The 12,912-nt window shown below is 36.4% G+C and overlaps 1 pseudogene; it reads right to left on the reverse strand.

The window, feature by feature from the left end:
- LOC110590537 overlaps positions 1 to 11,898 on the reverse strand; it is an 82,581-nt pseudogene extending 70,683 nt beyond the window's left edge.
- Positions 11,899 to 12,912: the final 1,014 nt, after the last annotated feature.

Raw genomic sequence — 12,912 nt, forward strand, 5'->3', positions numbered from 1 at the left:
GAGCAAACCACTTCCTCAAAAACTGGAGACAGGCAAATACAGAGACTCATCACTTATCAGGAACAGAAGCTACTGTCTGGAGCCAGCACCCACAGGAACGCTTAAATTGTAATCGACAAATTGCTGGACACTCAGTGTGAACTGGCTTGAAAGTTAAAAACATCAGAGGGCTAAGCCTTAGGGAGATCTCCATACTTTCATGAGTTTTACCTTCAAGAGACCCATCAGGGTGTCATGGTGAGCATTTGAGAAAAATCCTCTCTTGCTTCCAGCACTGGAAGGAGGAAAAGTAATCATTTTGAAATATACACAGGGGGAAATTATCCATTTTGAAATATGCCTAGAGCATTCTACTTTTCTTTCTGTTTTCCGTAACAAAGACCAGCTCCCAAGGGAAACTACTTTGCAAAAGCTTTATTTGACGAGAGCAAAGACAATGAACCAATGCCAGCCTCTGCTAGTCTTTCAGTCTCACATGGTGGTGGTGGTGGTGGGGAGCCCAAGAAACTCTTCTGAACGTCATAGCCCAGGGACTCTTGCTATAAAATACACACACACGTATGTGTGTGTGTGTATAAATAATTATAACACTTTCCCTTCCCAATATCTTACCACCATATCAACAGAGCTCCAGGATAATAAAGGATTACAACTAAGATAGCTGCAAGACACAGACTATTTAAAAAGTTCCTAGGAAAACCCAAATATAGAGAGGGAACAAAAACAAAGGTACAGAAGAACTGACACTTGAAGCCACAGCAAACAAAAACAGTCTAACTTCTAGCCTGATAAACAAAATACTAAAGACCTATTTATCACAGTTCCTCTTACCCAATGCTTTGCCTGGCTTTCAACAAAAAATTAAAAGGCATATTAATGGGCAAAAACCAAACAAACATAGTTCAAACAGACAAAGCAAGCTTTGCAACAGACTCAGATTTACATGATTTTAGAATTACCAGGTCAGGATTTAAAATAACTATAATCAGTATGTTAAGAGCTCTAACAGGAAAAGTGAACAACATGAAAGAACTTACAGATAATGTAAGCAAAGATAGAAACTCCAAGAAAAAAATCAAAAGGAAATTCTAGAAACCAAAAACACTATAAATCTTTCATCTAACAGCACAATAACATTCTTCTCAAGCTCACATATAATATTCATCAAGACAGACCACATTCTGGGCTATAAATCACAGCTGTACACATTTAAAAGAACAGAAATTATACAGAGTATGTTCTCATCCCACAATTGCATTAAAAGAAATTAATAATAAAAAGGTACCTGAAAAAAAACATGTACTTGCGGAGGGGGAGACGAACCATGAGAGACGATGGACTCTGAAAAACAAACTGAGGGTTCTAGAGGGGAGGGGGGTGGGGGGATGGGTTAGCCTGGGGATGGGTATTAAAGAGGGCATGTTCTGCATGGAGCACTGGGTGTTATACACAAACAATGAATCATGGAACACTACATCAAAAACTAATGATGTAATGTATGGTGATTAACAAAACAATAAAAAATTTTAAAAAAAACGATGTATTTGGAGATTAGGCAACATACTTCTAAATAACATATGGGTCAAAGAAAAAGTTTCAAGAAAATTTAAAAAATATTTTTAACTACGGGTATCTGGTGGCTCAGTCAGTTAAGCATCTGCCTTCAGCTCAGGTCATGATCCCAGGATCCTGGGATGGAGCCCCCTGCTCAGTGGGGAGTTTGCTCACTGGGGAGTCTCCTTCTCCCTTTGTCCCTCCCCTGTTCTCTCTCTCTCTCAAATAAATAAATAAAATCTTTTAAAAAATATTTTTAGGGGCACCTGGATGGCTCAGTCGTTAAGCGTCTGCCTTCAGCTCACATCATGATCCCAGAATCCTGGGATCGAGGCCCGCATTGGGCTCCCTGCTCAGTGGGGAGTCAGCTTCCTCCCTCTCCCACTCTCCCCTGCCTGTGTTCCCTCTCTGTCTCTCTCTCTGTCAAATAAATAAATAAAATCTTTAAAAAATATATTTTTAACTAAATGAAAATAAATTTATAAAAACATGTAGAATTCAGTGAGAGCAGTGCTTAAAAGGAAATTTATAGCATTGAATGCATTAGAGAAGAAAGTTCTAAAATCAGTTATCTAAGCTTCTACCTTAGAAAACTAGAGAAAGAGAGCCATATAACCCTAAAACAAGCAGGAGAAAAGAACTACTAAAAATCAGAGCAATCAATGAAATTGAAAGTACAGATATAATAGAAAACATCAAAAAAACCCAAAGTAGCTTCTTTGAAAAGATCAACAAAATTGATAAACCTTCAACCAGGCTAACCAAAAGAAAAAGAGAAAAAAACACCAGTTACTAATATCAAAAATGAAAGAGGAGATATCACTACTGCCCTCATGGCTATTGAAAGGAAAATAAGTAACTTATGAACAATTCTATGACCACAAATTTGATTACTTGGATAAAACGGACTAATTCCTTGAAACGTATAATCTACCAAAACTCATATAAGAATAGATCGTCTGAATAGGCCTTTATCTATTAAAGAAATTGAATCAACAATTAATAGCCTTCCAAAACAGAAAACATCTGGCCCAGATGGTTTCATTGGAATTCTTCCAAACATTTAAGGAAGAAATGATAGCAATTCTTTATTGTCTCTTCCGGAAAATGGAACCAGAGGGAATACTTTCTAACTCATTCTACTAGGTCAGCAGTACCCTAATACCAAAACCAGATAAAGACATTACAAGAAAGGAAAATTATAGGAGCAAAAGCAACCCAACGGAGAAAGGAGAGTCTTTTCAACAAATGGTTCTGGAACAACTGGACATCCAGAAGCATAAATGAATGAATGAATGAATGAATGATCTAGATACATACTCTTTACCTTTCATACAGACCCTATACCTTTCACAAAAGTTAACTGAAAGTGAATCACAAACCTTATTGTAAAATGGAAAACTATAAAACTTCTAGAAGATAACATAGGAGAAAATCTAGGTGGCCTTGGGCTTGACAATGAGTTTTCAGATACAATTCCAAAAGAATAATTCATGAAAGAAAAAACCGATAAGTTGGACTTCATTAGAATTAGAATTTTCTGCTCTGTGAATCTTCTGCTCTGTGACACAGTTAAGAGAATGAAAAGATAAGCCACAAACTCAAAGCATATCTTTACAAAACACATATCTGATAAAGGATTTGTATCCAAAATATACTAAGAACTCTTAAAATTCAACAATAAGAGAACAAACAACCCAGTTAAAGAATGGACAAGAAACGTGGACACTTCATTAAAAAAGATATACAGATGGCAAGTAAGCATATGAAAAGATACTCAATGTCATATGTCATCAAGAAATTACAAATTAAAACAACAGTAATTTATCATCATTCACCAATTATAATGGCCAAAATCCAAAACACTGACAACACCAAATGCTGGTAAGGATGTAAGAACAGGAGCTCTCATTCATTGCTGGTAGGAATGCAAAATGGTACAGCCACTTTGGAAGATTTTGGCAGGTTTTTACAAAGCTAAAGATAGATTTACCAAACAAATACTAATGGGCTCCTGGGTATTTACTCTAAGGAGTTAAAAACTTATGTTCACAAAAACATTTACAGTAGTTTTATTCATAATTGCCCCAAACTGGAAGCAACCAAGATGTCCCTCAACGGGTACATGGATAAACCAACTATGGTACATCCAGACAATGGAAGGTTATTCAACACTAAAAAGAAAAGAGTGGATCAAGCTATAAAAAGACATGAAAGAAACTTAAGTGCATACGGGCTAAGTAAAAAAGCCAGTCCTTTTTTAAAAGGTTACATACTCTATCATTCCAACTATAGAGCATCCTGGAAAAGGTAAAACTATAGAGGCAATAAGAGGATCAGTGATAGTTTTATTTCTTCCTTCCCAATTTGGATGCCTTCTATCTTTTTCCTGTCTGACTACTGTGGCTAGGACTTCCAGTACTATGATAAAGTGGTAACAGTGGACATCCTTGTCTTGTTCCTGATCGTAGAAGAAAAATTCCATTTTTCACTGAGTATGATGTTAGCTGTGGGATTTTCATATATGGCATTTATTATGTTGAGGTATATTCCCCTTAAACCTACTTTGTTGAGGGTTTTTATCATAAATGGATGTTGTACTTTGTCAAATGCTTCTTCTGTGTCTACTGAAATGATATATAGTTCTTATCTTTTCTCTTGTTGATGTGCTATACCACATTGATTTTTTAAATACTGAACCACCACTGCATCCCAGGAATAAACCTTACTTGATTGCGGTGAATGATTTTTTTAATATATTGCTAATTTGTTGAGAATTTTTGCATCTATGTTCATCAGAGATATTGGCCTGTAGTTTTTTATTTTTGTAGTGTCTTCATGTTTTTGTTTTGTTTTGTTTTTTTAATCAGGGTGATACTGGCCTCACAGAATGAATTTGGAAGATTTCCTTCCTCTTCTTTTTTTTGGAATAGTTTGAAAAGAATAGGTATTAATACTTCTTTAAGGGGCGCCTGGGTGGCTCAGTTGTTAAGCATCTGCCTTTGGCTCAGGTCATGATCCCAGGGTCCTGGGATCGAGCCCCACATCAGGCTCCCTACTCCGTGGGAAGCCTGCTTCTCCCTCTCCCACTCCCCCTGCTTGTGTTCCCTCTCTCGCTGTGTCTCTCTCTGTCAAATAAATAAAATCTTAAAAAAAAAAAAACTTCTTTAAATGTTTGGTAGAATTTGCCTGTGAAGCCATGTGGTCCAGGACTTTTGTTTGTTGGAAGTTTTTTGATTACTGATTCAATTTCATTGTTCATAACTGGTATATTCAAATTTTCTATTTCTTCCTGTTTCAGTTTTGGGAGATACATGTTTCTAGGAATTTATCCATTTCTTCTAGGTCATCCAATTTGTTGGAATATAATTTTTCATTACATTATCTCATAATCCTTTGTATATCTGTGGTGTTGGTTATTTCTCCTCTTTCATTTCTGATTCTGAGTTCTCTCTCTCTCCTTTTTTTCTGAGTCTGGCAAAAGTTTTATCAATTTTGTTGATCTATTCAAAGAAACAGCTGTTGATTTCATTCATCTGTTCTACTCAGGTTTTTTGAAACTTACTTCGTTTATTTCTGCTTGAATCTTTATTATCTCCTTCCTTCTACTGGCTTTGGATTTCATTGGTTCTTCTTTTTCTATCTCCTTTAGGTGTAATGGTTAGGTTGTTCATTTGAGATTCTTCTTGCTTCTTTTTTTTTTTTTTTTAATATTTTATTTATTTGACAGAGAGACAGTGAGAGAGGGAACACAAGCAGGGGGAGTGTGAGAGGGAGAAGCAGGCTCCCCGCTGAGCCGGGAACCCCCATGCGGGGCTCGATCCCAGGACCCTGGGATCATGACTTAAGCCGAAGGCAGACGCTTAACAACCACCCAGGTGCCCCAAGATTCTTCTTGCTTCTTGAGGTAGGCATATATTGCTATAATCTTCCCTCATAGAATAGCTTTTATTTCATCCTGAAGATTTTGGACTGTTGTATTTTCATTTTCATTTGTCTGCATATATTTTTTTAATTTCCTCTTTGATTTCTTGATTGATCTATTCACTGTTCAGTAGCATGTAATTTAACCTCCATCTATTTGTGGTCTTTCCAGATTTTTTCTTGTGGTTGACTTCTACTTTCACAGCGCTGTGGTCAGAAAAGATGCATGATATGATTTCAATCTTTTTTAATTGGTTGAGACTTGTTTTGTAACCTGTGATCTATTCTGGAGAATGTTCCATGTGCACTTGAAAAGATGTATATTCTACTGTTTTTTGATAGAATGTTCTGAATATATCCATTAGGTCCATTTTGTGCAATGTGTCATTCAAAACCAGTCTCCCTGTTGATACTCTGTCTGGATGATATCCACTGACACAAGCAGGGTATTAAAGTCCCCAACTATTATTGTATTATTGTATCACTATCAATTTCTTCCCTTTTGCTTGCTAATAGTTGCTTTATGTATTTGGGTGCGCCCATGTTGGGTGCATAAATATTTACAATTGTTATACCTTCTTGTTGGACTGTTCTGTTTATGATTATATAGTGTCCTTCTGTCTCCTGTTACAGACTTTGTTTTAAAGTCCATTTTGTTCTATATAAGTATTGCTACCCCAGCTTTCTTTTCGCTTCCATTTACATGATAGATGTATCTCTATCCCCTCACTTTCAATCTGCAGTTGTCTTTAGGTCTAAAATGAGTCTTTTGTAAGTTGGGTCTTGCTTTTTTATCCAATCACACTATGTCTTTTGATTGGAGTGTTTAGTCCACTTATATTCAAAGTAATTATTGATAGGTTTGTACTTACTGACATTTTGGTACTTGTTTTACAGTTGATTTTGTAGTTCTTCTTTGTTCCTCTCTGCTCCTGCTCTCCCCTTGTGGTTTGATGGCTTTCTTTAGTGATATGCTTGGATTTCTTTCTCTTTACTTTTTTCATATCTATTATAGGTTTTTTATTTGTGGTTACCAATAGATTTCTATACAATATCCTAAGCATATAGTAGTCTATGAATAAACAACCCCACTTACAATTGCACCAAAAAGAAAAAAAAAAAATACCCAAAAATAAACTTAACCAAGGAGGTGAAAGATCTGAACTCTGAAAACTATAAAAAACTGATGAAAGAAATTGAAGATGACACAAACAAATGGAAAGATATTCCATGCTCATGGATTGGAAAAACCAGTAAATATTGTTATATCCACACTACACAAAGCAATCTATATATTTAATGCAATCCCTATCAAAACACCAACAGCACTTTTCACAGAACTAGAACAAACAATCCTTTGTATAGAACCACAAAAGACCCCAAATAGCAAAAAAATCTTGAAAAGAACAAAACTGACAGTATCACAATCCCAGATTTCAAGACATACTACAAAGCTGTAGTAATCAAACAACATAGTACTAACTCTACCTCTGAAATACAGTATATGTGAATTAAATTGAATTCAAAGAAAAAATTTAAAAGAAAAACACAATATGCTACTGGCACAAAAATAAACACATAGATCAACAGAAGAGAATAGAGAGCCCAGAAATAAACCCACAATTATATGGTCAGTTAATCTATGACAAAGGAGGCAAGAGTATACAATGGGAAAAACACAGTCTTTTTAACAAATGGTGTTGGAAAAACTGTTAGCTACATGCAAAAGAATGAAACTGGACCACCTTCTTACACTATACACAAAAATAAACCTAAAATGGATTAAGGACCTAAATGTGAGACCTTAAACCATAGAATTCCTAGAAGAAAACATAGACAGTAATCTTTTTGACATCAGTCGTAGAAACATTTTTCTAGATATGTCTCTTTTGACAAAAGAAACAACAGCAAAATTAAACTATTGAGACTACATCAAAATAAAAAGCTTTTGCACAGTGAAGGAAACCATCAACAAAAGAAAAAGACAACCCCCAGAATGGGAGAAGATATTTGCAAATGATAAGTCTGATAAGGGGTTAATATCCAAAATACATAAAGAACTTACACAATTCAATTCCAAAAATACAAATAATCCAATTTAAAAATGGACAGAAGATATGGACAGACCTTCTTCCAAAGAAGACATACAGATGGTCAACAGACACATAAAAAAGATGTTCACCATCACTCATCATCAGGGAAATGCAAATCAAAACCACAATGAGATATCACCTCATACCTCTCAGAATGGCTAAAATCAGAAACACGAGAAATAAAAAGTGTTGGTAAGGATGTAGAGAAGAGGGAACCCTCGTGTACTGCTAGTAGGAAATGCAAACTGGTGCAGCCACTGTGAAGAACAGTATGGAGGTTCCTCAAAAAATTACAAATAGAATTACCATATGATCCAGTAATTCCACTAATGGGTATTTATTCAAAGAAAATGAAAACACTGATTCAAAAAGATATATGCAATTCTATGTTTATTGTAGCACTATTCACAATAAATATGGAAGCAACCCAAGTGTCTACTGGTAGATGAATGGATAAAGAAGATGTGGCATGTGTATACACATACATACACACACACACACATACACACACAGGAATATTATTCAGCCATAGAGTGAAATCTTGCCATTTGCAACAACATGGATGGATCTAGAGGGTGTAATGCTAAGTGAACTATGTCAGAGAAACAAACATATCATATGATTTCACTCATTGTGTGGAAATTAAGAAACAAAACAAACAAAGAAAAACAGACCAAAAAACCCCTCATGAGACTCAAATATAGAGAACAAACTGGTGGTTGCCATAGGAGAGGTGGAGGGGGGGATGGGTGAAATAGGTGAAGGGGATTAAGAGTACACTTATTGTGATGTGCACTGAGTAATGTGCAGAATTGTTGAATCACTATACTGTACACCCGAAATGAATATAACACTGTATGTTAATTATATTAGAATTTTTAAAATAAATAAAAATTTAAAAATCAGTGGTTGCTATAGATTCATGGAGTGGGATGGAAGAGATGAACAGGTAAAGCAGAGGGGTACTTTAGGGCAGTGAAACTAGTCTGTATGATATTGTAATGATAGATACACGACTTTATGCACAAAACCCATAGAACTGTACAGCATCAAAGGAACCCTAATGTACACTGTGGACTTCAGTTTAAAATAATGTATCCAGGGGCGCCTGGGTGGCTCAGTCGTTAAGCGTCTGCCTTCGGCTCAGGTCATGATCCCAGGGTCCTGCGATCGAGCCCCGCATCGGGCTCCCTGCTCCACGGGAAGCCTGCTTCTCCCTCTCCCACTCCTCCTGCTTGTGTTCCTGCTCTCTCTCTCTCTAATAAATAAATAAAATCTTTAAAAAGTAAATAAATAAATAAAATAAAATAATGTATCCATATTGCTTATCCAATTGTTTAAAACTAGGAGAAGCTGTGAGCAGAGAAGAGGGAGTATATGAGAATTCACTATATTATCTATTCAGTTTTTCTGTAAAATGCAAGAAACTGCTCTAAAATATAAAAAACTACTCTAACATATAAAGTCTATTAATTTTTTTTGAAGATCCACATAGAACTGATTTGTGTGTATATTCTGAACTAGGGACCATGATTCCATGTTGTTTCACGTATCAGTAGTTTGGTTTTTTAAATTGTTCAGTAGTATTACATTACATGGATATTCCACATTTAATTTGTTTTGGGGCTATTTCCAGGTTTTGGCTATTATAATAAAGCTGCTATGATCATTCCTGTACAAGTCTTTATGTGAACATACACTCATTCCTTTTGGGTAAATACCTATAAATGGATTTGCTGGGTTGTAGAGTAAGAGAATGTCTAACTTTATATTAAACCATCAAACTGTTTTTCACAGTGGTTATACAATTTTACATTCCCAAGACCAATGTATGAGAGTTTCATATTCACACCAAGACTTGCTCACACCAGTCTTTTAAATTTTAGCCATTGCAGTAGGTGTGTAGTGACAGCTCGTTGTGATTTTAATTTGCGTATCCTTAATGACTAATGGTTCTGAACATCTTTTCACGTGTTTATTGGTCATTCACATGTCTAAAACTGTCTAAAATTTTGCCTAATTTTTATTGGGTTGTTTGTCTTTTATTGAGTTATACAATTCTTATACATTTTGAATAAAAGGCCTTTGTCAGTTATATGCACAGCAATTAATCTGACACTCTGTGGTTTGCCTTTTCTTTTCCTTAACAGTGTTAGTAAAAAGTTTTGAAAATTTTTTGAAGAACAATTTATCAATTTCTTCTTATATGTATTTTGTAATCTAAGAAATCTATGGCTATCCCAAAACATGAAGACATTCTCCCTAGTTTTCTTCTAGAAGGTCTATTGTTTCGGATCTTATGCTTAGGTCCATTTTTAGTTAATTTTGTATATGGAGTGAGTTAAGGGTCAAGATATATTTTTTTCTCCACCTGTATATTCTGTTTCCAGCCCCACATACTGGAAAAACTGACCTGTCCCAAACTGAATTACCTTGCCACCTCTGTCAAACAGCAACAGACCAATTTCTAACTCTCTGCTCTGGCCTTAATCTATATTCTATCTTTACATGAATTCCTCTCTGTCTTGATTACCAGTAGTAGCTTCACAGAAAGTCTTTTTCTTTCTTTTTAATTTAAATATTAGTTAGTTAACATTCAGTGCCGGATGGTTTCTGGAATAGAATTCAGTGATTCATCACAGAAAGTCTTGAAATCAGATATTGTAAGTCCTTCAACTTTGTTCTTAATTTTCAAAATGATTTAGCTATTCTAGATCCTTTGTGTTTCCGTATAAATTGTAGAATCTGTCTATCAATTTCCACAGTAAAGACTGCTGGAATTTTCATTGAAATTGCATTGGAAATATAAATCTATTTGAGAAAGACTGACATCTTAAAAGTATTGATTTTCCCAATCCAAGAAAATGGTATCTGTATTTATTTAGGTCTTCTTTAATTGCTGTGTCTTTTCTGTGTACAGATCTTTCACATATTTTGTTAAATTTATTTCCAAGTCTTTCATATTGTTTAATGCTCCTGTAAATGATATTTTAAAAATTTCATTTTCTACTGCAGGGTGTGTGTGCATGCACATGTATTACATATGTATGTATTACATATGCCTATATACCTATTTACACACACACACACACACAATTTTTGTACAATGACTTTGTATTCTGTACTCTGCTAAAGACAATCATTAATTCTAGTAGCTTTTTTGTAATTCCTTAGAATTTGATCCATACATCATCATGTCTATTGTGAATGTTTCTAAGTTCATGAAGGTTATTGGTCTGTAGTTTTGTTTCCTTATAAGGTCTTTGTCTGGTTTTGGTATTAGGATAATGCTGGCCTCATAAAATGGTTTAGGAAGTGTTCCCTCCTCTTCGATTTTCTAGAAGAGATCGTCTAGATTTAACATTACTTCCTCTATAAATGTTCAGTGGAATTCTCCAAAAAGCTATCTGAGTCAGTCAGATTTTGAGCATCTCCCAACCCTGTGTGAGCAATGGGAATTGTTCAGTTTACAACATCCTGGTAGTTCTTTACCCTGCCCTGTGGAGTTTCACCTTACTCACACACAGTTCAGCATTCAGCAAGACACTCAAGAACCAGACATCTGGTTTTCCTATCAGTGTGTTAAAAATCTTTTTTCATGATTGTAGATTTTCCTGTTATTCTTTTTGGTTTTGTCAGTGTGTGCTTTATATGTTTTGACGCTGTGCTATTAATTGCATAGTTTTAGCAATATATATAAGTATTTTTTATCACAAATTGCCGATGGCACTTTATTTTTTCCTTTTCAACATCCTGTTTTGCAGCTTCCTTGGCCCTTTTTGCCCAGATGCCAAAGAGCTGGGCACTAGCATGAGGCAACACTGGAGAGCCCTTGAAGTTCTTCTCAGATGACTCTAGCTTTCTCCTTCCTATAGACATTCTGTATGGGCACAACTGGTCCTGTCAGCTGGGTGGCCAATTTGAGTTTTTCAACAGAGCTGTCTCCCTTCTTGGGAGCTGAGGGCTTCGTGAATAAGAGAATGAGCTTGGAGTGGTACTCTTTGAGGTGTCACAGGTTTACCTGCAGAGGACTTTGTGGACCTGTTCCACCTCTTGGATCTACTGAGATCCCAACGGTCCATGCCACCTTCTTGTAGGTGCTAGCCACACTTAACCCTTACAAACTAAAGCCCCTGCCAGCTCGCAGTTTGGTGTGGTACTTCACCATGGGGCACCTCACTAAAGGCTGGATGGGTCCAGACATGCGGTACAGGGCAATGTGGCATGCCTTGGCTTACTGGGCCTTGTGTCTTCCGATCTTCTGTGCCATTTGGTTGAACCACGTGGAAGTGGGGCTCAAGATCAGGCCATTCCAGCTAGGCACCATGGCTGCTGCCTATGGGACTCTGAGGAATAACAACCAGCAAAAAAGGTATAAATAGTATATATTTCTTTTTTTTTAATTTTTTTTAAATTTTTTATTTTTTAAAGACTTTATTTATTCATTCGAGACACAGAGATAGAGAGACAGAGAGAGAGAATATGAGCAGGGGGAGAAGCAGGCCCCCTGACAAGCAGGGAGCCCGATGTGGGGCTCGATCCCAGGACCCTGGGATCCTGACCTGAGCTGAAGGCAGACGCTTAACCATCTGAGCCACCCAGGCACCCCTAAATAGTATATATTTCTAATTGTTTAACACTTTCATCAATATATCTCTCCTTCTTTCATCAAATGGCAGGTAAGATGCTGGCTGGATGTTCAAGGATGGCCTCAGTAACATGACTGGCAGTTATTGGGCTGTTGGCCAGATACTGATGGATTATTGGCTGGGGCATCTTGGGTCTCAACATAGCCTCTCATCCTTCAGCAGTATGGGTGATCTAAGATCTTCAAGTATAACAAGAGTGCAAACACCCTTGAAGTGTAACAGGAGGGCAAACACATTTGCCAGTGTCCAACTGGCCAAATAAAGTTATATGGACAACCCAGCTTCAAGGTAGAATAGATGCCAACTTTTGTTGGAGGACCTGAAAGGTGACATTGCAAAGGGGCATATATACAAGAATGGGAAGAACCTGTGGCCATTTCTGTAATGTACCACAACTCCTAACATTAAACATGATGAATGTGTCTATACTCTCTGACTCCATTCCTCCTCTCCCTCTCCCTCTTCCTGTTTCTCTCTCTGTCAAACAGCAAATGTACTGGCATTCTATTTTAGGAAGACGTAGAACAGCTAATTTATTAAATTTATATATTTTGTTTTATAAACACTACTGGATACAAACAAGGAAATTGTCCTTCTATTAGAAAGATGCTTTGTATTCAGACATAACCTGAATATTCAAGAAGTCATATTTGTCATAGGAAACAAACTGAGGACTGCTAGAGGAGGTGGAT

This window comes from Neomonachus schauinslandi, chromosome 9 (assembly GCF_002201575.2).
Source record: "Neomonachus schauinslandi chromosome 9, ASM220157v2, whole genome shotgun sequence".
Taxonomy (NCBI): domain Eukaryota; kingdom Metazoa; phylum Chordata; class Mammalia; order Carnivora; family Phocidae; genus Neomonachus; species Neomonachus schauinslandi.